Source organism: Equus quagga, chromosome 15 (assembly GCF_021613505.1).
Source record: "Equus quagga isolate Etosha38 chromosome 15, UCLA_HA_Equagga_1.0, whole genome shotgun sequence".
Lineage (NCBI taxonomy): Eukaryota > Metazoa > Chordata > Mammalia > Perissodactyla > Equidae > Equus > Equus quagga.
In genome coordinates, this window is record NC_060281.1 from 81,926,483 (window position 1) to 81,940,318 (window position 13,836).

The window sequence follows — 13,836 nt, forward strand, 5'->3', positions numbered from 1 at the left end:
AGCATGGCTTTTGCCAAGCGGTGCCATGTCTGCACCCGGGATCCGAACCAGCGAACCCTGGGGCCTCCAAGAAGCTGAATGTGTGAACTTAACTGCTGGGCCACCTGGCTGGCCCCCTGTGGGTGACTTTAAGTCCAAAATGTACTTCCTATCTTTGCTGAGCTGCCTGCAGGACCTGGCTGACATTGGACCAGATCAAATTCATTCAACAAATTTAGTGAGCACCTCCTATGTTGCAGGCACTGTCCTAGGTGCTGCAGATGAACTGTGAGCCAGAGAAACAAAGACCCTCCCCTCACAGGCTCACATTCTAGTGGGAGAGATGAAGTCCATAGCAATCCTCCTCCATCCAAGGCAGACGAGGGGAGGCAGGATTATTTAGCAACATATCCATTCACTCGGTATTTATTGAGTGTCTACCACTGCCTTTTGGACTCTGTTCTTTTCCCACAGGGTCTGGACATCACTTGGGAATTCTGAGATAGCCCCCGAAGCAGCAGCCCAGCTCCACTGCCTCCCAGTGACCAGCAGTGGCTCACCCTTTGCCAGGGTCCCTCAGAGTGTGGTCTGCAGAGCATCTGATTCAGAATCACCTGGAAGCTCGGTTAAACATGCAGATTCCCGACCTCTCCAATCAGAATCTCTGGTGGAGGGGGAAACGACAGGTGTAACAAGGTGCCCTCGGGTGACAGTAACTAGCACAAAGGTTTCAAAACCATTGCTTTGTGAATAAACGTTCAGGATCGTCAGCCAGGAGGAAAATAGAATGTCAATTAGAAAATAGAAAACTCCATTTGGCTGATGCTGTTTCACATGGCCACCAGCAGGGGGCCCATGACAACTTTAGCCAATACATGGGATTCAATTGTCAGCCAATGAATGATCTGAATGGTAACAGCCCCTCCTAATGGGGAGGGGCAGCGTGGGACAACAGCATGGGAGTTTAACTGGTTCAAAGTAGAGTCCGCCAGTCCTCCATAAGCCATCCCATTCATCCAGGAGCTAAGTACTGAGGACCTACTATGCACCAGTTATTGTTCCAGGCACTTAGATAAGTGAACTAAACAGCAAAAAATTCATGTTCTTGTGGGGTCAAATTATCTGTTATTCATCAATCCGTCCATCTGTCCATCACCCTTTAATCCATCCATCAGTCCACCATCCATCAAGTCGTAACCTGTCTACCCATCCAGCATCCCTTCCTTAATCTGACCATCAATCTATCTATCCTTCCATCCATCCACCATTAATCTATTTCATTAACCCATCCATCCATCCACCCATCCATCCATCCATCCACCCATCCATCCATCCATCCATCCACCCAACCATCCATCCATCCATCCACCCATTCAGCCATCTGTCCATCCATTCACCCATCTGTCCATCCATCCATTCACCCAACCATCCATCCAGCCAGCCAGCCATTTATCCACCCATCCATCCATCCATCCATCCATCCACCCATTCATCTGAACTGCAGCAGCCCATTCATTCATCCAACTCTCCACCCAGCCATTCATCTACTCATTCCTCCATTCATTTAAAAACATGTGTTGCTTGCCCACTATGTGTGCGCTTAGGATGCAGAAATAAATAATTCAAACTCCCTGCTTTCAGAGAACTCAGAGTCTACTGAGAGAGACGGCAATTTAAACAATCACTATACTAGTATACTAGGTAGACAGTGATAAATCCTGTAGTAGATGTATGTATAAGATATAGAACAGCAATTAAGATTAATAGCTAATGTTCATTAAGCACTTATTATGTGCCAGACACTACTGTAAACACATACATACTCTGATTTAATCCTTATAACACTTCTATGGGGGTGATCTCTATCTATTTCACAGCAGAGAGGAATGAGGCTCAGAGAGATTGAGTAACTTATCTGGGGCTGCACAGCTGGTAAGTGGCAGCTGGGTTGTAAACCCAAGGTCAACTGATTCACAGATTATATTCCTAACCACGCATCTGTTCTGGTCTCGTATCCCTTTGAGAATCTGATGGAAACTACAGAGACTGTGCCCAGAAAAGAGCCCTTGCACATAAGCTCTCAGATTATGGCTTACAACATTAGGGGGTTTGTGGACCCCGGGGTGAGAAGCCCTGGAATGTGGGAGCCTGGAGAAGTGAGGGTCTGCAACTGCCCGGGGGGATCAGAGAGGGTTTCCCCGGAGAGAGGTCTTGAGCTGGCAGGTCTTACAAGAGGAGTCAAGGTTTTCTGGGTGAGGGAACAGAAAAAGGACACCCCAAGGAGGAGGAACAGCACACACGAAGGGCAGGTCACCGGGGTGGAGGAGGCAAAGGAGGTTAGGGCAGAGAATGCAGCTAAGCAGTGGAGGGGGCAAGACCATGGGGAGCCTTGAATGCCAAACTCAGGAGTCCCGGCTGTGCTCTAACAGTGTCCATGGGGATCCACTGAAGTTTCACAGTCACACTGACACTTTTAAAAGACCATGGGGCTTTTTTCCTGGAGCTGGCCCAGTGGTGCAGTGGTTAAGTTTGTGCACTCTGCTTCGGCGGCCTGGGTTTGCTGGTTTGAATCCAGGGCGTGGACCTACACACCACTCATCAAGCCACACTGTAGCAGGCATCCCACATACAAAATAGAGGAAGACTGACACGGATGTTAGCTCAGCGACAGTCTTCCTCAGCAAAAAGAGGAGGATTGGTGGTGGATGTTAGCTCAGGGCCAATCTTCCTTAAAAAAAAAAATAAAACAAAAGACAGACCAGTCTCATTAGCTTGAAAACCTCCAGGCTGTGGGTGGTGCCTCGTGGTATTCCGTGTAGATCACACACATGCCAGATGTTTCTGCAGCTGGACCAGGATGAGTAGAGGCCAGCAGCAGCCCTCATGGGGATGGGTGGGGGGGCACCAGCCCTTCCAGAGGCATGCAGGCAAGAGCGTGGACTCTGGAGGCAGACTGCCCTGGGTTTAGAACCCGCCTCTTCCACGCACCAGCTGTGTGGCCGGAGCAAGACACCTCTTCTCACTGACTGAGGCTCCCACCTGTAAGTGGGCACCGGAATCTTGACATCCTCAAAAATACAGTGCTGGAGGACTGAATTAAAAATTGCAGGAAGAGCGCCTGGCACATAGTAGGTGCTCAAGGAAAGCCCCCTGCTCCACCCCTCCCACGGGCACATGGGGGCAGCCTTTAAAGCCATCACGGTGACACATTTGCTGCCATGGAGACGATAAAAATTCTGGCTGTCGTGTGTTCCCTGTGGCTTTTTGTCTCTCTCAGGATATTTCTGGGTTTAGTCCTTTTGTTGTTCTCTTCTCATTCTTTTATATTTCAACACATCTTTTCTCTAAGTGGGTGCCAAATGGGTTTTAAGAGGATAATGAGCTCATTAGAAGCTGGCAGGGACCAGAAAGAGACTGAGGCATCAGTGGTGTGGGGAGGGAAGGGGGCAGGCCCGGGAAGGGACTGTGAGTGAGGTGGGGGCTCCTCCTGGGGAGTGAGGTGCTGACTTGAGCCTCCCACACTCAGTGCCAGTGCTGGGAGGTGGGGGGGGTCACTGGAGGGGGAGCACCTGGAATCTGAGCCCCATGCGAATAACTATGTCTGCTCTCTCACCACATTAGTCCCAGCATCTGGCACATAGTAGGCCCTCAAGAAACACAAGTGGAAGACATGAGAGGAAAGAGTCAAGGGACTGACTCCCCCACCCCGCGGGGCTTAAGCCTACAACCATGGCTCTGTGCCATGTGCCCAAACACCCAGGGGACAGCCTCGGAACATCGCACGCCCAGGGCTCTGCAGAGGCAGCGTCTTGTGTCCCATTTCAATGCCCCAAGGGAACCTCAAAGACTTCTCTGCCTCTTGTGGCCATCTGTTATTCCTTCTCCCCTGTCTCTCTCCATCTCTCTCTTTTCAGACAGAAATTTTACCCCAAAAAGAGTGGGAAATGAAGCCACTACCTTTTCTCGCACACCTACCATATGCCGGACGCTGTGTTCAAAGGTTTTACAAACACATTCTCACAAGCTCCTTCCTCCCAGCATCCTGCGAGGCCAGTGTGCTGTCTCTCCTCAATCCACAGATTGTGCGTCTACACCCCGGGTGGGGCACGTGCTGGCCCTCAGCAAGCCCCGTCGCCTCTCAGTTTCCCTTTGCCCGTTACACGTTGGAAACGATAATCGCATTCGCATCCTCTCCTGTCATTCACAGGCGTGAAACCCAACAGGTGCCTTCCCCTCTCTGAGCTGCAGTTTTCTCTCTATAAAGAGGGTCCACCGCAGAATCTCCCTCCGGGGGTCGTGGGAGGATTCAGTGACAGAGCCCACAGGGCTGGCGTTGGCGCTCGCTAAGAGCTGGCTGTCAGCGCTTCATCCCTCTTCACTTTACATGAGAAGACTCGGAGCCTCAGTTTCCCCATCTGTGAATGTGGTGGATGACGCACACCCTGCCTCCCCCCTCCCTTCTCCCCCTGGGGCTGGCATGAGTTTCCACAAGGATGAGGCCGAGGGACCCCCCTTTGCGGGGCTGGCAGCATTTGGTTACCGCAGTCCACGTTTCCAGCTGGAGCCTCAGAGTGTCTAAACACAGCCTATTTTTAGCACCAGAATGAACCTCTGGTGTTGAGCTGCCAAGAAAGTGACTGGCGGGCAGAGCTGCCCTGCGGGAAGGGAAAACAGGAGGCGCAGCCCGTGCGCGGCTCCCTCCCCCGGGAAGGGGCCACAGTGCTTCCCCATCCAGGTCCCGGAGGCAGGTAAGTCTGGCTGGAGGCCCATGAGGTTGGGCAGGGGGCCGCCCTCCCTCCGCAACCCCCTGAACTTGACTTAAAGGCACAAGCCAGGGACCAGCTGACCCCACCATCCAAGCTTGGCCAAGAAATAGCTGCTGAGAAACCAGGTTTGGGAAGGTTCGATTTCTTCACAGTTCTGGACAGGGGACCCCCCTGGGGATCACCAAGAAACTGGGAGCCCAGGCCAGAGATGACATTTTAGTCTTGGCCTAATAATTAAAATATCAGAAATCGCTGGGATTTTTTGAGTGTTTACTCTGCATTAGGCACTGTCCTGAGCATCTTATTCCCATTGCACCATTTAATCCTCACTAGAATGCTTTGGGAGGGCTATTAACCTCTCTGGGCCTCAGTTTCCCCATCCATAGAATGGGGGAAATAATAGTGCTTACAAAGTTGGTGTGAGGACCAAATGAGTTAATACATGCAAGTGGCATCTAAGTGTTACCTCTTATTATAATAACTTGCTGAGATTATGCGTGGTTTGCCTGCCCAGTGCCCCCTTTTTCTGGGATAAGGACCCCATTTCCCTTTACAGAGCTTCTCTGTCATCAATTCCCAGCTCATATGGCTTGGGCAGAATGGAACCCCCTCACCAGTTGCTGCAAACATTCATGCCTGGCTCCTGACACACACGCACAGGAGTTAGTGTAGGGTGTACATATACCTAGGAGGGCAATGGGGAGGTCCTACTGTGTGAGCATCTTATGACGATCCTAAGAAATGCTGGCTTGTTTCCCAAAGTGGCCATGGTGACAACTCCATCCTGTAGTGTGGGAGCCTTTCTGTTGCTCCAAATCTGCACCAACACTCAATGTTGTCAGTCTCTGTCATTTCTGCCAGCCTGGTGGATCCGGAACAGATGCTGGATGTGCGCCACCCATAGAGCTAACTTTCAAAGGCTATTTGGAAGGAACTTCAGTCCGTGACTGGTGGGAGCTGGTGGATAAATGCCCCGGCTCCCTCACCCCTCTGGTAGAATAACCCCGAGGCTGTGTTTACACAGGCTCCCTGACTTTCCCCTGAGGGATTCAGCCTCGGTCCCCCTCAGTGGTGGCTGACTTGACAGCACACCCTGTGCTGGTTTCTTCCCTTCCCTGTGTGTCTTCCCCACTCAGGGAATGAAAGGGACCAGTGTGTTCTTCACCTCCTAAATAAACTATTTACCAATGATAGCGACTACTCGGAAAATGCTGCCATTTATTCAACCTCTTCCTTGTCGTTAGACATGTAAAACATTTCCAGTTTTCCTCCCTTATAAATAACTAATGCTGTGATTAACCTCCTGTGTGTAGATCTTTGTCCCGATTCCTGGAAGGCAACATAGGATCTCTCGACAACGATGAGACATAGGCACAATTAAACCCATTTTACTGATGAGGAAGTTAAGGCTCACGGAAATGAAGTAACTTGCCCAAGCACACAGCTAGCAAGAAGCAGAGCATGATTTCAAGGCCAGAACGAAGTCTCAGTGTGCGACGCAATGGCACACACCAAGTAGACCACCAGGACGTCCAGCCCCCTCTCCACCCACTACATCTCTCAGGTGGATCCCAGCCTCAATGGAAGGATCCTTCCTGAGCTTGGAGACATGGAAAACCATCCCTCAAAATCTTCTTCTCCAGGTAGCTTAAGCAAAGCTCAATGCCTTTAATCAAAGTCCCTTCTCATCCATCTTGCTTCTGAACCAGCCATTTGACCAACGAAAGAAGTGAGGAAACAGCCCAAGAAATACCATTATAAATGGTATTCTTTGGGAATCCAGAATTTGTTAACCCGACTCACCCTGGGGAAGAATTTTTCACCCACACATAATGTGTGAACTCCCTCTGGGACACACCCTTCCACTCCTGGGTGTCCACAGAGTGGTGATCCGACCTGCCCATCCACGATGGACTGCTGTGTTGCTTTCTCTGGTTTCTGGCCACTCTGTGCAAACCTGCAATGAACACTGCAGTATGTAGAGACTTACTCCCTGGGTCAAGAAAGCGGCTCATTGCATCCACGATTCTGCATACGCGTGAGCATGCACACAGGGGAAACCTTGCTCCAGGGTCCTCCCGCAGCACGCGCCGCCTCGTGCACGCTCGCCCACCTCCCGGGAAGAATCCTCACACCTCCGTCCCCCTGTCCCTAGGAAGGGGGCTCGCCCACCACCCCCGGCGCTCACGGCTCCCCATCTGCGTCCATTTTCATTCATCTTTCCCAAAACTCGAGAAAATAAATGAGAAGCAAAGTGCCATTAGCTTAACGGCCTTTAACACCCAGCCATCTGCCATGATGTAATTAAATAAAAAAATCAGACAGAGCATATGGTGCCCATTATAAATAAATATTAAAATTCTGTTTCCCTGGGTAATGACTCCAGTGCCTCTCGCTCTGCAGGCAAACTTTACGGCCATTCTCACTTGTTGCAGAGAACCAGGCGGGGCCACAGCGAGTAGCAGTGACTGCTGGGAAGAAATACGGAAGGAGCTTAGATCTTGAGCCAGACTTGGTTGGAACCTGCCTCAGACCCATGGTGGCTGTCTGATCTTTGGCAAGTGGCCTCTCTGAGACTCAGTTTCTTCACCTGCAAAATCGGACCAATCCACCCTGCCTCGTTGAGAAAGTATGGAGTTAAATGAGCTAATGTGTTTAAAATACGTTGTACCATAATAATAGCATGTGGTAATATTTATTGAAACCCACTATGTCAGGCACTCTTCTACATACTAGTTCCATCCTTACAACAATCCTACATGAAAGGTCTCATTTGCTACATTTGAGAAAACTGAGGTTCAGAGAGGTTAAGTCACCTGTGCAAGGTCACACAGCTAGGAAGTGGTGGAGCAGAGTTCAAACCCAGGTGGTCTGACTCCAGAGCCTGCACTCTGCTAAGCCTAACAGTTTCTCAACAGACGGGCATTCTCTGCTCCAACTTTGGCCAACTAAACAAATCATCTCTTCCCGTCTCGTGACAATACCGTTTGCCCAGACTTCATCTCAGAAAAAGATGAAGATTCAATGAGTTTTTGTGATGATTGGTGACCACCCAAAGTAGGTGTGGAGGATACACTTTGGGGGGGGTCTGTTTAGTGCACGCCCCCCACCCACTGCTCACAGGCATGGGCCCCAGTGGCCACGTTTGTACCACAAAGCCCTGCCCATTGGCATTGGCATAGGAGGACTCGGGCCACCTATGCCACAGGTGGACATTGGCATAGTGCCACAGGAGCCAGGGTGCGCCGTAGGTGGGCTCAGATGTAAAACTGGTCAATCAATTCTTGCCCCTTGGAATATGCAGCTGGGGTTTGAGTCATTCTTGTCTCTGCTGGTCACTTGGAGTAAGGACTTGTAACCTTAGGAGCTGCCACCATGTGCCCAAAGAAAGAGCACAAGTTAGTCTGCAAAGAAGGGAAGAAGAAGGGAGATGAGCAGAGGAGAGACTCAGACAGAGGAGTTGAGAAGACCCGGGGTTTCTGACTCTTGGCGGACCAAGTACCGGCCTTCCAGGCTACAGACAGCATCAAATGAGAAGACACGGGTACTTGTCTTCCCTCGGTGCTGGGTACACAGCAGGGACTCAGTAAGAGGCAGCGACAGTTAGTCGTGAAAGGCAACCACCCGCAGCTAACCCGACCCTAACCGCGTGGTCCAGCAACCTCGCTCCTTGGAATTTACCCAAAGGAGCTGAAAAGTTATGTCCACATACAAACCTGCACACAGATGTTTACAGCAGCTTTGTTCACAATTGCCAAATCTAGGAATCAACCAAGATGTCCTTCGTTAGGTGAATGGATAAACAAAGTGTGGTACGTCCAGACCATGGAACATTACTCAGCACTAAAAGAAATGAGCTATCGAGCCATGAAAAGATACGGAAGAATCTCTAGTGCATATTACGAAGTGAAAGAAGCCAGTCTGAAAAAGCTCCATACTGTATGATTCCAACTATATGACATTCTGGAAAAGGCAAAACTAGGGAGACAGTAAAAAGATGAGCGGTTGCCCAGGGTTAGTGGGAGGGAGGGATGAATGGGGGGCACAGAGGACGTTTAGGGCAGTGAAACTACTCTGTATGATGCTGTAATGACGGCTTCACGCCATTACACATTTCTTCAAACCCACAGAACGGACAACACCAAGAGTGAACCCTAATGTAAACTCAAGACTTTGGCTGATAACGATGTCTCAGCGTAGGTTCATCCATTGTGACAAATATCCCCCTCTGTGGGGGACGTTAATGGCAGGGGAGGCTGTGCAGAGGCAGGGGGTATATGCAAAATCTTTGTACTTTCTGCTCAGTTTTGCTGTGAGGCTGAAACTGCTTTAAAAAGCAAAGTCTATTAAAAAAAAGATGGGGCAGCGATATTCTTGAAACGGGAGAGATCCACTGGAGTAGGCATCCATGAACCATCCAAACTCTGGGCTGGGGCGAAGGGACCCAGCTGCAGGAAGGGACGGGGTGAGGGTGGGGGCCTAAAGGGTGAAATGCGGGTTCCCCTTGTCCAGTGGTTTGATGACAGGAGCCCAAGACGCAGGTCACCTAATCCGCTGGCCTTCCGTGTCAGGCAGCTGGCAGCCCTTCTCTGAGCCCAGAGCACTTTCCTCTCCATGAGGGACTCCTAAAGAAAGGCCCTAAATCTCTATCATTATGCCATCTGGAGTCATCCTTCTCCTCCGGGAGCTCCTGCGTCATGGGTCAATTAGCACACATTTGCATAGAGTTCCTTAATAGGCCGCTAATTGTCTGGGGAGATAATGGATGGCTGCGGGTTCTGGGCAGAATGTTTACCCACAGGGGCAGGCCGACAGGGGGTGGCAGGGAACAGGGCGGACAGACGGAGGAAGGGAAAGGGGGGGATGGGCTGGGGCGGAAGGGAGGGGAAAGGAACGGAGTGAATTATTACCCACTCACACGCAGTGAGCATCACTTGGTGAACTTCTGCTTTAGTTGTGCGTGTCTGCTCGATCTCAACCTAAAATGCATTTCTCACTGTAGGTCCCTTAAGATCATTTGAAAGCCCTAGTGATGGAAAACAAGAGGGGTGAGCTATTTTGGGTGGGGTGGTTGCAGAAGGACCCATTGAGAAGAAGGCATTTGAGCTGAGACCTGAAAAATGAGAAGGAGGCAGCCGTGGGAAGATCTGGGACAAGGCCATCCCAGGCAGAGAGGACACAACACAGACTGGGAGGTGGGAAAAGGCTCAGCACATTCTAGAAACCAGAATGGGGGGGGGTGTCAGCGTGGAGAGAGGGGGTTGGGGACGCCATCCTGCAGGTCCCTGTGGATTCTGCTCAGGGCTGTTTCTGACCTGCAGTGTGACCCGCGCCTGTTTCCTACAGGGCACCACGAGGGGCTGGAGGAGAAGGAGGCCCCCAGAGACGCTTCCTGCCCCCGTGGGCACTGGCCATGTCTCAGTGGTTCTAGGAGGCTAAGCTGGGGTGGAGAAATGTTTGTTGACGGGTGGAGCTGAGAACAGGCCGAGGTCTGGGCCCTGGGCAGGGGTCAGTGGCAACTCTAGAATTTCTTCCTGGGTGGGGCTCAAGGGCCAAATCTGGCTGGAAGGGCAGGCTCGGGGCTGTACCCGACACTGCTGAGCTCTTAGATGAAATGAGAGTACTCATTGCTACCAGGGGTCGGCAGACCATGACCGCAGCCACACTGGCCTGCAGCCTGCCTTTGTAGGCCCGGAGCCAAAGAAGGCATCTATGCTTCAGAGGGTTGTGACAAAGAAGGTGGATACACACCACGGCAGACTGCATGTGGCCACAGAGCCTAGAGTATGGACCGTCCGGGCCTTTGCAGAAAGCATCTCCCGGCCTTGATCTTCATTACAGTGGAGGCCGCTGGTGGAGATTCCCAGGGAGAGGGGCTGAGGGCCACTGAGGAGGCCACCCTGTCCGCCTGCAGAGCTCAAAGACCACTCTCTGGTCTCTTAGCATCTTCTTAGAGCAAGAGGCAAAGAGCTGGAAAGAAGCCCAAACATCCATCACCTAGTGAAACAGCCTTGTTTCACAGAAAGGGAAACTGAGGCCTAGAGAAACTCAATGAAATAACCCCCACCTACGTGAAAGGCCTCCCACGGACCTGGATCCAAGTAAGTTTCAACAAGTTTTAGCCATTTACTGTCATTATTATTATACCATAGAATCGTAGAGTTCAAAAGACCTTAGAAACCAGCTAGTACAAGTCTGATATCTTACAGATGAGGAACCAGAGCTCAGAGAGGCTGAAGGAGTGGCCCAGGGTCACACAGCCAGGCCAGGGCCAAGTTGGCTCCAGGACCAGGCCTGCTGCCCTGCATGTTTCTTCCCAGTGCACACGCTGCTCCCTGCCAGCCCGTCACCCCAACCCCACCCTTCCCCCGCTCCAACTGTGAACGAATTGCCGCTCGCTCACTCCACGCTGATGGAAGATTAGGCTCTAATTTGGGAACGGTGACAGCTCCCGTTTGCAGCTCTTGCCCAGAGAGGAATTTTCCACGAGGAGTTTCCCCAGCAAGAACCACTGTCCCCAGCCCGAAATCACCCCAGCCCAGTCTTTCTGCCCAAGCCTGTGTGTATGTGTGTGGTCTCTGTGCCCCTGCCAGCTGTACAGCTTCAAGCTCTCTTCAGTCACAGAGCATAGAGCACCCAGTGTCTTTGGAGGGGCTGTCAGTACCTACAGCTGGCTCAGAGCAGGACCAGGAGGTGGGCTCATAGGCCATCAGAGGCGGAGGGAGGACCCCTCACAAACCCCAGTCCAGCTTCCTTATCAACAGATGGGGAAACTGAGGCCCAAAGGGGAAGGTGGAGGGACACCCCAGAGTCCTCCACTAACTTTACCCAGACCCCCGCCTCCTGGCCCCCAGGCTTTAGCTTTGGCACCCTCCCTGGGAAGGAAGGAAAATGGATAAACTACCTACTGTGTGCCAGGCCCTTGCAGGGACACTGTGTCGTTCACTGTCCCCAGTGCTCTACTGGCAGGCTGGTTTTATACTCACTTTGCAGACAAGGCAATACCGAGGTGGGGAGGCCAGTCACCTTGCCAGGAGGCCGAGCTGGTGAGCGGCAGAGCAGGGCTCCAACCCAGGCCTGTCTGACTCCAGAACCTCACTTGTAACCTCTGTGGGACATCACCTCTGGCCACGGCGCCATCCCTGACCTCCGCTGGGCCAGTGGGGCGATCAGAGGCCCTCCCTGCCCAGGGAGCCTTTGTCCAGGCAGTCTGCTCAGCGAGCCGGTGCCCCTCACAAGGCCCCTCAGCTGGGAAGGAGGAAAAGGAGCCCCTTCTAGAGGGACAGGGGTCCCTACACCCCTGTGGTATCTTCACCATGTCCTTCAGTGGCCCAAGGAGTTCCGCTGGCATCCGACAGAGAGATGTCCCCTCCCACGAGGGCAACTTCAGCCCCTCGGCTCACCATCTGGACGCCATCAAGAAGGCGGCATGAGACCACCTCCGTGCACGTGTCAACAGAGACACACATATGCATGGACGCGTGCACCCCCATGTCTGCCACCTCGCCCCACAGCACATGCGCATGCGCACCCATCCTTAATTTGTCCCTCTCCTTTCACGGCACGGCAGGAATCCTTCAACCCTCTTCACAGATGAGAAGCAGCAGACGAGATGTGACTTGCCCAAGAAACATGTTGAGTGTCACAGGTAAAACTAGAAACCGAAGCTTCTCGTTCTGACAAGACACGGTTTCGTATCCCCTGGGACTGTCAAAAGAATAAACTAGCGCATGTCTGAAAAAGTCTGGGCCAGGGTTTCTCAGCCTCAGCACCACTGGTATTTTGAACCGGGTAATTCTTTGTTGGTGGTGGGGGGGGTGGACAGTCCTGTGCATTGCGGGATGTCTAGCAGCATCCCCGGCCTCCACCCCCTGGATGCCAGCAGCGCACCCCACCGCCAAGTTGTAACAGTGAAAAACTATCTCTAGACGCTGTTTAGACCTTGCCCTCGCGACTAAGCAGAAGAGTGGACTGGAACACCGCTCTCGGACCCGCCTGACTCCAGATTGACAAAGCTGTCATCTCCAGTTCTAGAGCCCCATTCTGGATTTTATCCTAGTGCTCTATCCCGAGAATTTATTATAGGGTTCCACACTAGCATCCCCGACTTCTAGAATTCTATGCAGCGATATTAGGGTCCATTTCAAGGTTGGCAGGTTCTCTGATTCTGAATCAATTCTGTTCTAAACTCCTAGGCTCCCGTCTCCCCACGTGGCAAGGTTGACATTCTCCCTGGGAGACAGCCACGCCTCGCTGCCTTCCAGTGACCAGGAGGAAAGATGCGCCCATGAATTATATATTTCCAGCCATCTCTAAATTGCTCGGCAATTAGAGAACACCAAGGGTCAGCTGCCGAGAGCAAGAGCCTCCCCTCCAGCGGAGAGAAACAGCTGGACGAAACTCATCAATGCACGTAAAGATGTTACCTCTTGCAGCGTAGGTATAAGAGTGACTTCTAAAAATTATTTTGGTTGTCTGTATTTCCTTTTTCCACAATTGGCTGTGGCCCAATAAGACGTGGACTGGAATCTTGGCTTCATCACTTCCTGGCACCAAGAAGAAGGCGAGGAAGCCACTTACCCTCTCTAAGCCGCAGGCTCCTCGTCCGTCCATCAAATGGGATGAGAATGATGGTACCCACTGCCTGGGTCGTTGAGGGGGTTACCTTGGGGAATGCATGTCCAGTGCTTAGCACAGGGCCAGGCACATGTCTGGGTCTCAACACAATCACAACTATTGTTAACTCCATGTTTGAATCAACGCGGCCATCCGTGGCACGGCTGAAGGCACACGGGTTCCGGAATGTCTTAGCGTCATCCATGTCCTAGCTCAGCTCTGTCACTTCATAACTCAAGACCTCGGGAGGGTGCGTCCCCTTCTGAGCCTCCATTTGTCCAGCTTGTAAAATGGGCATGAACACGCCACTTCTCAAGGTCCCCGCAGGCATGTGGCACCAGCGGGTGAGCCTTACTTACTATTATCACCCTGTGCCAGGGGGCTGGCGGGCACGGAGCCCGGCGGGCGGGACGGGGAAGAAGTTAGAACTGGAGGCGGCACCTCTTCTCTCAACTTATTTGTGATTCCTCTAAAA

At 52.0% G+C, this 13,836-nt stretch overlaps 1 protein-coding gene across 4 annotated transcripts in view; it reads right to left on the reverse strand.

Annotated features, from left to right (window-relative positions):
* WSCD2 (WSC domain containing 2) overlaps nucleotides 1-13,836 on the reverse strand; it is a 108,409-nt gene that overhangs the window by 51,414 nt on the left and 43,159 nt on the right. The gene's annotated exons all lie outside the window — the stretch shown is intronic.